Below are 14638 nucleotides of genomic sequence, written 5' to 3'. Positions count from 1 at the left end.
AAGGAGTAGCATTCTCTCAGTCTCTCTCTCTCACTCTCGCTCCCCCTCTCACTCTCTGCGTGATTGATTTCTGAACTGATACAGACCCGGGGGGAAGGAAAACTGAAGGACAAATTGTTTGTTTTATTCAGGGCAGTCCGACAGCAGCACACAGACATATGAGCGCTGTTTATCAAACAGGTAACCCTGAATACAGAGAGAAAAAAAGGAAACAGGTAGGCAGGATGTTCAACACCAACTGACCTCCCAGTCAGTTCTGAGGAACAGTTTGTGAGGGAACTCTTGGCTCGGTTGTTTTCTGTTGATGTACTTTGTTGCTCTTTTAGACATAAGGGGTGGGTGATATGGCCCTAAAATAAAATCAAGATTTGGGGTGAAATGATTAATCGAGTAAATCAAGTTACTCGATTCAAAAAATTGATTCAAAAATAATTTTCTGTGCCTCGAGTAATCATTTGTTTAATTTAAAAACTCAGGGCTCTAAATTTTGCGGTGATTTTTATGTGACAATGCGCTTAGCGTTACGTCACCCGTGCACAGAAAGCAGGTGGATGCGGCAAAGGAGTTTTTTTTTTTTTGAGAAGCGGGAATAGAGCGACAACTCAAGAGAAAAGGGCAATAATAATAGAGCATCTTAGGCTGGACAGCGTGCATCATTTCACAAGTCTTGATGTACTTTGGAGAACATCCCCTGTCCAAGGAGGAGAATCCACCTCCACTGTTCAGAAGCTAAGATGCTCAACATAGAGCAAACGTTTATGCCTTTTTCACTGATTATTGCCCTATAGTTTTGATACTTACAAGAAATCCTTTTTGGGTATTTTTGCACTAACAATATTCTTGGCAATATGACAAAACATTTGATTTATTCAAATTAATTTCAAGAATATACTACTGCAACTAAATTTTTTTGTAGTCTAAATAATATAAATAAAGAGTTTTATACATGCAGTGAAAACAAATAATTTATAGTTTATATTTTGTAAACAGAAGTTCTTACATATTTGCTTAGTTAAATCCAGGTGGTGCTTTTTTTGGCCAGGCATGTAACATATGTACCAGTATATGTACAGACCCTATAAAGCAGGGGTGTCCAAACTACGGCCCGCGGGCCATTTGCGGCCCGCGAGGTATTTTAGAAATAGAATGAAAGTTGGCCCGCTGTTAAGCAGGTTTTTATAATGTGATATTCACAGTTTGAACACTAGGTGTCAGAAACGGGGCCAAAGAGTGTAAAAGCGGAGAGGGTGCGCATTTTTAGCGCAGAAAAACGGGGCCAAAGAGTCTAAAAGCGGAGAGGGTGCGCATTTCTAGCGCAGAAAAAACGGGGCCAAAGAGTCTAAAAGCGGAGAGGGTGCGCATTTCTAGCGCAGAAAAACGGGCCAAAGAGTCTAAAAGTGGAGAGGGTGCGCATTTCTAGCGCAGAAAAACGGGCCAAAGAGTCTAAAAGCGGAGAGGGTGCGCATTTCTAGCGCAAAAAAACGGGGCCAAAGAGTCTAAAAGCGGAGAGGGTGCGCATTTCTAGCGCAAAAAAAATGGGGCCAAAGAGTCTAAAAGCGGAGAGGGTGCGCAATTCTAGCGCAGAAAAACGGGGCACAAGAGTCTAAAAGCGAAGAGGGTGCGCATTTCTAGCGCAGAAAAACGGGGCAAAAGAGTCTAAAAGCGGAGAGTGCGCTTGTTTGGACACCCCTGCTATAAAGGGTCAGTGAATTTTACCGTAGTCTTGACATTCACTCCATGACTGAAGATTTTGAGTCACATGCGCGTTCCATACCTTGTCTTGACCTTACGTGAGAGAATGTCCTCACAGGACTGGGAGAGTGGACAGCTGGAGTCTGAAGGAAGAGGGCCAAGTTTGGATAACCTCAGGCAGGGCTTCAGTCATCATCAAGGTCATGCAGATAAATGAGTGGACCAGGCTGCAGTGCTTTAAACACACAGCTAATTATGTCTTGAGCTTCTGAGTGCTACTGTTCTGAGCACAGTCAGAGTAATGTTAAAGGATAAAAGTAGCCTACTCTGCATTAGACTGTGTGTAATGTAGCCCATTATCTACGTTATCTACAGGGGTTTGATACCCCTGGTCTACAAGACACAAGCATCATAGTAGGCCTGGCACGATAATTCCATTATCAACTTGCTAGATTTAATATTGCCTGTTGTGTTATTGTCAAAGAGCAGGTATGTCAATATAGTTAAATGCTTTTTTTTTGTTTTTTGTCATAGTTAAAATGTGTCTGTACAGATCTGAAAAAAAGATATGAGACCACTTAAAAATGATGAGATTCTTTGGTTTTACCAAATTGAAAACCTCTGGAATATAATCAAGCGGAAGATGGATGATCACAAGCCATCAAACCAAACTGAACTGCTTGATTTTTTTTTGGCATCAGGAGTGGCATAAAGTAATCCAAAAGCAGTGTGTAAGACTGGTGGAGGAGAACATGACAAGATGCATGAAAACTGTGATTAAAAAAACAGAGTTATTCCACCAAATATTGATTTCCGAATTCTTTAAACTTTATAATACAATCTTTTTTTTCTTTGCATTATTTGAGGTCTAAAAGCTCTGCATCTTTTTCCAGCCATTATTTTATCTCTCATTTTCTGCAAAATAAGTGCTCTAAATGACAATACTTTTATTTGGCATTTGGGAGAAATGTTGTCCGTTGTTTATAGAATAAAACAGCAATGTTCATTTTACTCAAACATATAGCTATAAATGGCTAAATCTAAAAAAGTTTCAGTGATGGGTTTCAATGATAATTATACACCAATTTAAAGGGCTGTTTGGATGTTTTAGTGTGAAAATTGCTCCAGTTTAAAAAGTTGAAGATGAGCAGCGGAGACTAAAAAAATTAAATTCCAATGATAAGATAATGTACAGTTCAGTATTTAGCTAAGTCATGCAGCTTTATTATACCTCATTCAATTTGTACATAAGCACAGTTGTATATCTGAGACATTTCTCTCTGTAGCTTTTTAAATAAACCCCAATTAGTCAGAATTTCTATGTTGTTAATGAGGTTGTTCTGTGCATTATTGTAAATGATTTGGGTTGCAAGTTATGAGAGTGAAGTTGTTCTTTAATTCCTCCTTTTGTGTGAGGCATTACTTTCCGTAGACGAGTGTTTAAGTCCCTTTTTTATTCCTGTTCCTGTTATTGTATCTCAGCTTGGAGGTCAGATGTCAGAGCGCTGAGGTTAAAGCCTCTCCTCATGGGCCCATCAGTGGCAGCTTAGTGGATGCACGTATGGAACCCATAACCCTGTGATCAATATCCCAGTGCTCTAACCACTGAGCTGTACTGCTCCTCTAGATTTGCAGGGTTTTGAAAGTTCAGCACTTTAATCCACAGTATTTTGTAGAGAATTTAGTGTTTAATTTACTCCAATAAGGAATGCACTGATGTAGGAATTGTGCCTCAATGCTGATATCTAATATCTTTACTTACATACAGATGCATCAAATGGACATTGGGTATTGGGGCATTCATTGTTTAGCTCGTTTTTAATGACAACTATTTGTTTTGACCTAACATCAGAGAAGGAGTATTGATTGGACTTTTCTAGAGCATCAAGTTTCATTTCAAATTCGGATATCTTCTGTCTGCGCCATTTCTGCCGCCACGAGGCATAAGCAATAGAATTATCTCTAATGAATCCTTTCAGCACTCCCCACAAAACTCTTGGATCGTCCACTGAGCCCTGGTTAAAATGAAGGAATTCTGACAACTTACTCCTAAATTGAGAGCAAAAATCCTCATCATATAACAAATTTGTATTAAAGCGCCATCTAGCCGCTCGACCATGAAATGTAGGAATACGTAGCCTAGCAAAAACACTATTATGATCAGAGAGAGACATTGGCCAGATACATATAGTACTAATCTCTGAGACGAGGGTGCTGGATATGAACAAAAAATCGATTCTAGAATAGGATTTGTGTCTTGCAGAAAAAAACGTATATTGCCTAGCAGTCGAATTAAAATGTCGCCAGCAATCGAGCAGAGATAGAGTGGATATACAATGCTTAAGTTCTAAACTAGAAGCTAACTGATTATGAGAGAGGTCACTCCTTGATCTATCTAAATGATAATCAATCACTGCATTCATGTCAGCTCCCACCACAAGCTCAAAGTCAACTAGGTTATTTAGAAAATTTAACAGAAAAGGAAAAAAACTGGGATCTCTAGGAGTGGGAGCATAAACTGATACAAAGGCTATTTTCCGGTTTCCCACCATTGTAGTTATATATGTAATTCTCCCATCTTCATCACTTCCCTGGTTTAAAATCGTAATCTGTAAGTTCCTCCTTAAATAAGAACCCCCTTTGTTGAATTATTAGCCGATGCATAAGCAGCAACTCTAAAGAATTTATTATTGCATTTAGAAATATCAGCAGCTCTTAAATGAGATTCCTGGATCAGACCAATGTCAATTTGCTTTCTTTGAAGTAGATCTAAAAAACTAGCTCGTTTAAGAGGCTCATTTAGACCATTAATGTTCCAGCTCAAAATATTCAAAGCCATAAATACTGAAAAGACAGATCCTTAATAAATGACCTCCATAAGACACAAACAAGGCTTAATATCAAACAATTACAGAAGTACTGCCCAACTACACACCTTTCAGGAACATTAAGATCAACACAACCCATATCCCCCTGAGAACACGAACAGAATAGGACTGGGTATCGAACAGACCCACGTCCACAACCCCCTCCCCAACTTAAGGTCCGTGGCAGCGACATTGACCTAGCTAGCCGCCAGGTTGGTTCAACACGACCATCCCTCTTAATGTCTCAAATATAAACAGAAGGAGTGAGTCCCATCTATAAAAGTAAAGAGCTCATATAAAAAGAGAAACCAAAATAACTATCGGTAACATATCAGCGCACACAGTTGTTGATAACTGGGTACCAGCCTGATTCAAGAAGAGGCAGGGGCAGCCGGCAGGAATCGCTGGGCTTCCTCAGGAGTCTGCAATAAATGCGATTCTCCGTTTTGAATCACCTTCAGAACTGCTGGGTAAAGGAGGAAAGACTGAATTTCTGCCTCCCTCAGAGCCTTCCTCACTGTGGTGAAAGCGCTGCATTTCTTGGCCGTCGCCGGAGAGAAATCCGGGAAAAAACTCAGATGCGCGCCGTTCCAGGTCGGACGACCCGCGCTCCTACTTTCTTTAAGTATGAGGTCTCGGTCGTTGTACCTGAGCAGGCGGAATATGAAGGCGCGGGGTCTTCCGCGATCCATCGAGACCCTGGAGTAGATACGGTGGGCACGCTCAACTTCAAACTCCCGGCCGGACAACCCTGGTAGCCAGACCTGGAGATGTTTTTTGACAAAGCCGATAGGGTCGTCCTTCTCCGCTCCCTCCGGTAGACCGAGAATGCGCAGGTTGTTCCGGCGGCTCCGGCCCTGCAGATCAACCACCATCCGTTCGAGGGTGACTAGACGGTCAGAGTGCTCTAACAGAAGTTTCTTCTGCTCTCTTTGCTCGCCCACGAGGTAGTCTAACTTTGAACACAAGTAGTCATGTGCGTAGAGAATTCTTCCCGCATAGCAGAAAACTCCGCCATTATCGTCTGCTCCAGCCGCACGAGGGGATCCGCCATGTTGTACTGAGGCGATGGTGAGTTAGATTTCACCTTCTTTTTTGTCGGCGATGAATTCGGGGAAAAAGGCAGCTGTTTTCTGCTCAAAGACATCATTAGCTCTGCTGGTGGCTTAAACACGGCAACAAAATCAGGATCCAACTCGATAAATCATAAAAATGAGGGATGTCGCACCTAGAGCTCTAGCTAGCTACGACCGAGTCCATGTACGTCGTCATGTGACTCTCCGACAGCACATTGAGTGGTAATGATTGTGACCGGTAGCATCTGGCTACAACTGTCCATGCGACCAGACAAGCAACTGTGGCCAAAATCACATCCACATTTAAAGCAAATGACCTCATAAACACATATCCCACATGTCATTTCAGCATTCTTAAGCTTAAAGAGACATGGCACAAGTCAGTGGCTTTCTTAATGGAGCAGTTTGTTGCTCTGTGTTTTGCTCTCAGGACTCTGCACTGTAGTTTAGGGAACACCCTCCAGTCACCCAGAAGGTTGGAGGTCAGGTTTAACCAACAGCTGCTTTCCTGTAACATAATGTGCTGATTACAGTGCTGGGCTGTAAGCTAAGCCTAATGTAGGACATTCTCAGCAGCCACAGCCAGTCAGGAATCCTAATGCGTCTTCGTGGAGCTGGTCAGAGAGCCAGCACTGCTCAGGTTGTTTGTAAGGCTGTTGAGAGTTGTTGAGTCGCAGTGAATGAGCGGGACGCTTTTGGGAGAAAAGTGACCTCCCCGCCTCTCCCAGCTCCGTGCTCTCCACATGACTCTCCGTTCCACAAAAAGAAATGCTGTTGCACGGTTGTCACTGTCAGAATGGCTCCCGCGTGGTTGCCATGCAGAACGTGTGGTTTCCACAGTGCTGGTGCAAGAGTTTGCAGGAACATCATTTGTTAGTGTCTGTTCTAATGTGGAGCATGGAGGAGCTGCAGGGCCTGTTCCCGACCCTCGGAGTCTCTCCGGCCCCCCTGCGCTCTTAACTAAAAAAGCTGGCCCCTTACATAGAGCCACTGAATAACCCACTGCACCTCTACTGCTATTGTTCAACCTTCACCATCCTGCACGCTGCTATTAAACATGCTTTTACTCCAAGGACTTTCAACAGCGTTTCACAATGGTCTCTTTTCTGCTCTGCTTTGTTGCAGCACAGAGATGTTTGACTGGAATTGTGCTGTAGGACTGAAATATTACATGGTCCAATTGCTGTTCCCTGCCTAAATCATGATTCAGTATCAGAATTGACTTAGAATGATTAAGTACTTGGATGTATGGTTGTTAAGATGATGGTTGTTTTGTTAGATGGTTGTTTTTGAGGTTTGGATGGTGGCTTGGCTGGTAGGTTGGATGAATGTATGGCTAGGGCTGGGTATTGTTTTATTATTTTTAATAACGATACTGGTACTGTACCTTGTATTCGGTACCGATACCGAAACGGTACTTTTTTTCAATACCTTTTTCTAAATTGCAAACAAAAAATACAAACGGCAATAATTATTCTCACACAACGGATTTATTTAACAGCATGACATGAGAAATCTCATTCTCATACAGTCATCATGAGAGGCGACCATATTTTTGGATCTTGTTGGAACAAACAAGCAGTGAGCATAATTGTGGCCCTATATTAAGAACAAATACGAACACCATTACTTTAGCTGCAACGACAAATCTTTTTTTCCGAAGCAAATTACTGGATGCATTTAAATTTTATAAGTTCTTTTTAAGGGATATCAGGAAGGCGAGACGGCACGAGTGAGCTAGAGCAAGCGAGTGGTTGAGAGACAAAGCAAGGGAAAGAGGACAAACAGCACAAATGAGAGCGAGAGAGAGACAGTATGTGCTCGCTCTCATCTTGTCTCATCTTGTGTGCGCTAGGGTGCTGTGGCGGTTGCTCTTCACGTTTGACACATATATGCGCATTTCGTGCAATCATGTATCGAAAACTGGCATCACTTTTTTTTTTTTTTTTTTTTTAGACATTTCGGTACTCGGTAGTACAGAGACATTTCGGTCAGTGCATTTTTGGTATTAAATTTTGTTACCCAACCCTCTGTATGGCTGTTTTTTGTTTTAGACCAGTTGGTTGGCCGATTGTATGGCTGATTGGTGGGTTAGCTGGTTGGATGGATGGTTGATTGGATCGTTTAATGTTGGGTTGGTTGGTTGAAAGGTTGGGTGGCTGGTATTTATACTTCCTTCAGGATTTGTTGTGCTTACTATAGAGGGAACAGAGCCGATTCATTATCTGTATTGACCCTATATTGACATAATTAACTTATTGGATATCAGACCGCCATGGTCGATCCACATGCTGATCCATTTTATAGTTCCACATCTTACACCTGTAACAGCTTTAGTCTCAGAGTGTGCGAAGAGCATTAGCTGATGGTTTGGATAAAATTGCATCTGTATGAAGATATTTTAGTGTAGAAATGCTGAAGAGCAGCACATGCTACTTGTAATGTAAATAAAGCCAGCATGCTGATGGGTGGGAGGACAACTGCTTCATTAAGTTTAATCCATTTAGTCAGTTAAGCACCTGCAGAGGTTTCATGTAAAAATGCGTCTGGACGTTTCCAGCAAGCCTGCATGCTCCATTTTTGGGTCTGTAACATAATAACTAGTAACATTTTAGCTGTTGATTTGTTTGGAGATATTTTAACATGTAAATACAGACAGCCCAAAGTCTACAGGATTATGGAGAAGCTGCTAAATTTATATTAATTTACATTTATTATCAAGTACTAATCATGCCTTTTGTAGCCTTTCGGGGCATTTAGTGTCCCTCACAAATAAATTGCTGTGGAACGCCAGTGTACTGTGTGGTCTGTTTCAGCCTTATGATGTAACCTTAAGCAGAACACCAACAATAATAGTGATATTAAAAATATTTCTATGCAAAAATCTCTTGTATTGGAATGTGTATAGCTATTGGCAAATGTATATCGGAATCAGATCAAAATTTTAAAAATGTGGATCGGTCCATCACTACCGTTTACCAGTGTAAATGCTAAAGTGTGTGTTCAAACAATTGTGTGAAATGTAGCTAAAGATTCTTCTCACTATTATTTACTCTCTCTATTGAGTCAAAAGACACATGGAGGTATGTGGATGGAATTCTAGCTACTGTTTATTTACACTATAGGTTATCTTTATAGTTCTACAGCTGTTCTGCCGGCGAGTTTAAAATAGGTGTTTGGAAAGTGACGTGATGATTCTGAGAAAAGACGACTGACTAAGACCTCCCACCACCAAACACTGTTCCTTATCTCTGACACACAAATCACACATTAATCACATATAAACCTGAGCTGGAACAGTATTAGGACCTTTATCTTTCCTGATGAAAAGATTATTTCTGCTGCGTTTGGTAGCTGGGGTTCCACTCTGTGCTTTAAGCTGGACTGAGTTAAAGACCATCGCTGAGCTCCTTGCTGAGCTAATGTTACCCAGCTCGTTTCAGCTGCTGCGTACAGTTCGGCTTCATCCTGTTCTGTCTAAAGTTACAATGATGAATGGGACGGTTCGTCGGAGCAGACGTTAATGTAACAAATTCACCTGTAAAGTTTGATGGATGGTAATCTTTTTTTGTGTCTGCAATTCTGCAATTTCCATAATTAAACTGTCACATGTTAAATATTAGTCGTGGTATAATAGAAGCGCAGACAGTGTGATGGATAAGAGATAGAGGAGCTAAAGCCGCTGAGTGAAGGCAGAAAGGATAGCTGAATTATAATGATGTTTGACTTGCCGCTCTGTATGGGCCAGTTTTTTTTTCTGAAAACAGGTTAGGGCTAGTCTTGAATTAAATTACACTGTTGGTGGTGATTTTATCACAGACGTTTCTTTTGCAGCTTAGGGCCAGGCTTAAGCTACGTCAAACAGCACTTTGTCCGGGTCATCAATTAGAATATGATCAAAATGCCTAATTCAAATGAATGAATGAATGAATGAATGATTCATTACGAAGCATCAGGTGATGTCTGCTGCTGCAGTAAACATGTGGATCACCAGACACTGTGGCCTTTGACTGGACTTGACTTAGTGGATTGTTTTCTGGCTAGACCGTGCTTGTCCTGATTTCCTGCCAGCTCAGCTGCTTTGTTTTGGAATTCACTGTTTTGGAACTGACTGAAGATTTCAGTAACACAGTCTTGGGAAAAGGAAGTGACAATGATTTCAGATATATTTTAGGGTGTTTTACTAGGGCTGGGTATTGGCAAGAATTTAACAATACAATACATATCACAATACAATGCTTTCAATTCAGTATTGTTAGCTCTGGTCCGAATCAGTTAATGAGTTTTAAACTTTGAGAGTTTGCCCTTGAGTTTTTTTTCTTGTCTAAAAAAAAAAGTGCATCACAATGCATCACAACAAACCATATGAACATGTTCTTTCTGCTTATTGTTTAGAGCTGTCTGGGATGGTAGTAGAAAGTAAATACAGGAAGAAGGTCCTGTGTTCTGGGATCGTGTATATTTCAGTACAGTTTAACAACTACAGAAATAGGCATTTGTTAACAACGATAGTTAAGTTAGCTGGACAATAGATCAGGTAACACAGGCTATGAGAGCCATTTAGCTCAAACTCATGGAGTACAGCTGGAAGTTGCGTCAGACTGAGGTAAGATCACATGCTTGTTTTGTTTGGGACCAGACGGAGACAGCTTACTTGTACGGGTCTCAGTGCAGTTGGGTTGGTTAGCACCCAAGTATGATTTCTGTATTCCCACCTGCCCAAACAATTCGCACCAAGGGTGAAAACGGACCAGAATCCGGTTTAAACAGCCTAAAATTGCAGGTTTAGAAACACTTATAAAAAAGTTGATCAGCTGATCACTGATACAGATGATGGATGGGGCCAGATGCCACATAACTGTTTCCAGGCAAATTTTGTAATTCATCATCAAGGAGGGCTTTTTTATGTACTGTGTATTTATTGTCTTTCAATATTAAATATTTCTTACTTATTAGAGTCAACTCTCAAAAATGATCTAATCAGCTTTCAGGATCATCTGAAGAGAAATATTGTCCAATCTCTGATTGAATATTTTAGTAGAACATCAATAGAGACACGTGGGTTGCTAATCAGCTAATCAGTTCACAGCCCCCTGCCTTGAGAATCAGTTGCCTGTAAGGTTATAATACCCTTTCGGCTATTTCAGATATTTCTAGGGATCATTCAAGGCTGCCGTGGGCTGACCGTATTTAAAATTCCACTCTCAAAAGCTCCAGACAGATTGATTCTCTGAAAGCTTTATAAGAAGACTGATCTAGATCCACTGCTTAATGCATTAGCTTTATATCCCTACAGAAGAGATGGAAAGCAATTACACTGCCCCACTTTCTCATATCCCATCAAAAAGCTCTGTGAAATCTATGCAAATTCTCCCCGTGAATCCCTCCCTAACCTGCGACGAACAGGCCTGGCAACCCACTGAAAAACAGTCACAGTCAAGATGTGATATTTTATTTTTTTTCTGTATTGTTTTTTTGGGAACTCTTATCTGTGAGATTTTGTCCTTGTTGGTGTGTTTGTCTGAGGGAAGTGCTAGCGAGGTGTGTGTGTGTGTGTGTGTGTGTTCTCTGTTTAGAGCTAATCTGACTTTGATATGCAGCCACACGCTCAACGTTTCCTCTCCTCCTCAAAGACACAGACTAAAGGGATCTCTCTGTGTGTGTGTGTGCCTTTCTGTGCCTTGTTTTTTGATACTGTCTTTCACACACCTACATTTTTTCTTCTTCTTGTGTTTACATGGGTTCCTGACCTCATGCTGAGGGTCTTTGAAAAGCCTACTGGAAGTATAACTAACTCTTCTCAGATCATGTATAAATATATAAACAAATATATAAATATAGGAAGGTTGTCTTCCATATGTCTGTTCCCAAATTAGCAGTGAAAGTTGGAGGTAAAAAATCTCATAATAATATTAGTTTTATCTTTGTTGTTGTCCTCCTGATTACATAAAGTTACTTTAAAAAAAAAACTACAGTACCATATTTTTCGCACTATAAGGCGCATCGGATTATAAGGCGCATTTTATGCGACACAAGTAACTACTAATTAGTAGTAGGAACAGGCGTGACGCCATGTTTTTCATTCTAAATTCAGCACTGAGGAACCCTGAGTGTTCCAGTAAGCCAGGGTGATATTAGCTAGCTGTTCTTTCCACATAACTTTTAACACGGGTAACATACAGGCTACAGTACGACATACTCACCTTTGAACAGTAAAAGAGCTAGCCCTGTGATTAGCGGATAATGCTAATAATGCTCCAGCAGTTCTAACCAGGGTTAGCAGCAGGCTACAGGCTGATGAATACTTCATGCAGTTTGCAGCTAATGCTAGTACTGCTGGAGAGCTAAACTGAAACTCTTGTATAATGCTGTACTTCAGCAGAGTGGCCTTACTGCCTTACAACCTGGCTGGTTAAATGTATACATATAGCGCACCAGATTAAAGGCGCACTGTTGACTTTTGGGAAAATTCAAGAAATTCAAATGCGCCTAATAGTGCAAAAAATATGGTAAATACATTGCCATGCCTGAAGAAATGGAATTAAATCATGTAAATTAAGGCCTGCAGCTTTAAGTTTAACAACTTTGTCATTATTCCTGTCTGATACGATGGTCATTTTTTTTCCTTGTTAGACATGTGCTGCAGTTCTCCTTAAGGACTATCCTCACACTGGAAATGCTGTCCTTCAGGCTAAACCAGGTGAAGCAAGAAGGAAGGTGTGTTCTTATGTGAAAATCAACTCAGAATTGCTGAGTTAGCAGAATAAGCATGCTGGAGTTTTGCAAGCTCAGTGTTTACAGATACACATGGGAACATGATCGCTTATATGGGTATTATTCATGCATGCCCAAATGTGGGCAACTGCTGCTATTCCACACTGATACTTTACCTATCCTAAACTGGTGATTGAGGTTTGAAATGCCACATATATCTTAATTTATTTTAGGCATTTGACACGAATCACTTGAGACTAATTTGTTAAACTAATTGAATTCTAACGCCTGATGTCAACCAATATTAGTGTCTGTTTTAGAATACACTGTTTTACTGTGTGGTTAACATCCATCATATGAGGAAGCACAGTCAGCATGTCACTCAGTGAAGATTCTGTCTGTGCACTCTAGTGTCTACAGTTTCCTTAAGAGACTTCACTTTGTGTTGTCTTCCAGAATTGTTAGAGCATTTGGTAAAGTTTTTGAAAAAGACTGTGGGATGAGTTTTATAAATTGATTACAATAATTCCTTATTAAAAAAGAACATGTACAGTGGGCTGTTTGTGAATAAAAGAGACAGGACTTATCATGGTAATATTATTCCAGTATTACTGAAATAGCAGTGGCATTCCTGCTTGTATCCTAAAGCATTTAAAATGCGCTGCAGTTCATAATTTTTTTATATTTGATTTTTTTCCATGACTGGGTGTAAATGTAGATTTGGGACTTACTGTACTGTTAGGCGTATATATAAAAAAAACAGTACAGCTTTAAATTAAGTCTTTGATTAGTATCGGGTTTACTTTGTCCCACAAAATTACACAATATATGAAGGAATTGGACTTCATTAGCAGAAAAAGAATGTAGACAATAGACCTTAAAAAGAGATACGCCAACAACTTTGTCACTGCTTCCTTTACAAAACGTAATATTTTAACAGTAATGGACCATCAAAGAGATATATTTCAAATGTTATTGAAACCATTAGAGACATCAGGGCGGCACGGTGGCTTAGTGGTTAGCACGTTCGCCTCCCAGCGCTGGGGTCTCCCTATCTGGGTGGAGTTTCCATGTTCTCCCCGTGTCTGCGTGGGTTTCTTCCGGGGGCTCCGGTTTCCTCCCACATTCCAAAAAACATGGAGATCAGGTAAATTGGATATTCTAAATTGCCCCAAAAAATTGAATACTCTAAATTGATCTGGTGTGTATGTGTAAAAAGTGTGTGGTATGTATGTAAGTTGTGTGGGTGTAAATGTGTGGATGATTGTGCCCAGATATGGATTGGCACTCTGTCCTGGATAAATGCTGTAGTGCTCGATGCAGTCCTCCAGGTGGACGGTCGTTTCTGGTTGAGAGTACACTGTGCGCTATTGGCTGCCGCTTCTCACCGGTGTGTGGATGTAATGTGTTTGTGTGTAAAAACATGGAAATTGTAAAGCGTCCTTGGGTTTCTAGAAAGGCGCTATATAAGTTAAATTCAATTAGCCACAATTTCCTTCTTTCTCTAGTTAACAAATACATTAATTTCACGGTGCATTAATATTATCCTTCAAGCTTAATATATTTAAACAGGGCTACACTTACTGCTCTTGAAGCTATTTTCTACCTTGTATCCAGTCTTTTAGGGAGTTTTATCACTTGTGCTGAATAAATAATTCTGAACTCAGGACTGATTCTGGACTCATCTGGAGGACCAGAAAATCGTTCCTTCAAGCTGTGGATTGATAGCGCAATTCCATCAGTTTCTTTTCTGATTAAATAATTGCTGTTTGCTGCTGTTTATCTATTTTACTTAGAAAAAGACTCTGGGGAACAGCAGCAGGAGCTTCTTAGATAAAGTGAGGCTCTCATTTCTGTCCAGGCTGGACTGAACGTTTGGCTCCACAGGGCTGACCTACCATCACTCCAGTGCGTTAGCTTGTTATGCTAACTGGCTAGCATGCTGTGTCTAGAAACAGATCGGTTTCTTCGGCAGTGCTGTTCTACACAGTGCTATGCAGCACCTCTAGCGGTCTGGCAGTATCTGAAAAATGCACACCGTGTTTAAATTCCCATCCAGTACACTGGATGAACCGGTATGCCGCCCAGCACTCTGACATAGTGTAACTTTCTAAACACCACTGGGCAGCAATGTGGGGTTACGAAGTGCATGACCTTTCACCAGGAGGAGGGCTAACAAGGCATCAGCCATCCCTCTGTAGGATCTCATAGTGCTTATAAGCAGTTTACATGTAGTTACAGACCCAACACTTATTGAACAGGGATTCACCTCTAAACAGAGGCTTTTGA

The 14638-nt window shown here is 40.8% G+C and overlaps 1 protein-coding gene across 2 annotated transcripts in view; it reads left to right on the top strand.

The window, feature by feature from the left end:
- The window catches only part of ndst1a (N-deacetylase/N-sulfotransferase (heparan glucosaminyl) 1a), a 102157-nt gene that overhangs the window by 50812 nt on the left and 36707 nt on the right, over positions 1 to 14638 (top strand). Inside the window, exon 2 of one of the 2 annotated variants that reach the window (XM_022665576.2) lies at positions 12269 to 12352. The exons of the other annotated variant lie outside the window; for it this stretch is intronic. The gene's annotated coding sequence lies outside the window, so the exon portion shown is untranslated. The remainder of the gene's footprint in view (positions 1 to 12268; positions 12353 to 14638) is intronic. 2 annotated transcript variants of the gene reach the window in all.

This window comes from Astyanax mexicanus, chromosome 2, assembly GCF_023375975.1.
Source record: "Astyanax mexicanus isolate ESR-SI-001 chromosome 2, AstMex3_surface, whole genome shotgun sequence".
Lineage (NCBI taxonomy): Eukaryota > Metazoa > Chordata > Actinopteri > Characiformes > Acestrorhamphidae > Astyanax > Astyanax mexicanus.
Note: the sequence above shows the minus strand (reverse complement) of the source record. Positions and strands in the feature narration are given on the sequence as shown.